At 58.9% G+C, this 647-nt stretch overlaps 1 protein-coding gene across 1 annotated transcript in view; it reads right to left on the bottom strand.

The window, feature by feature from the left end:
• The window catches only part of ADGRL2 (adhesion G protein-coupled receptor L2), a 251,158-nt gene that overhangs the window by 209,792 nt on the left and 40,719 nt on the right, over window positions 1-647 (bottom strand). The gene's annotated exons all lie outside the window — the stretch shown is intronic.

The raw sequence follows: 647 nt of genomic DNA, 5'->3' as shown, positions 1-647 counted from the left end.
GGCGGCCCCTCGTCACATTTCGGATCTCCCAGCCGAGGCTGAGCGGAGGCCGCTGCCCACGAAATGCTGAAGGCGAGGTTTCGGGCTCGGGGAAGCAGGGAGGAGCAGGGAAGAGCCACGCCACGCACAGCAACAGAGGGGAGATGCCCCCAACAATCCCAAGGAATTCTCCGGTAAGCTCCGATCTCGCTCCTGCACCTCTGCGTGTGTGTGAGCGGAGAGAGAGTGAGAGGGAGAGAGGAGACAGCGAGGGAGAGAGACGGGGGAGTGCGAAGTCCTGACACAGACTCTCGGCGAGGTCTGAACTGGAGTCACCTCCAGCTTCCTCCTCCTCCTCCTCCTCCTCCTCCACCCCTCCATCCCACCTACACCACCACCCCTCCCCCGAGTTCGGCTAATCATATAAACATATTAGTGTGTACAGCGGCAAAGGACAAATCTCTCCCTCCTGATTTTTCCAGCAAGGGGCTCAGGCAAACTCAAAGAAGATTACAGGCAGCTAAGTACAAAACGTGGAGCAGATAATCTATAACTCATTGCCGCCCAATGGCCATTTTCCACTCCATTTGAGCAGCTGCGGCGGCGGTGCGCGCGAACAGTGGGAGGAGGGGGAGCGAAAGGGGACACTTACGGGCTCCAGCCGTTCG

Source organism: Tupaia chinensis, unplaced genomic scaffold (genome assembly GCF_000334495.1).
Source record: "Tupaia chinensis unplaced genomic scaffold, TupChi_1.0 Scaffold000534_1, whole genome shotgun sequence".
In the NCBI taxonomy this organism is placed as follows: Eukaryota; Metazoa; Chordata; class Mammalia; order Scandentia; family Tupaiidae; genus Tupaia; species Tupaia belangeri.
Note: the sequence above shows the minus strand (reverse complement) of the source record. Positions and strands in the feature narration are given on the sequence as shown.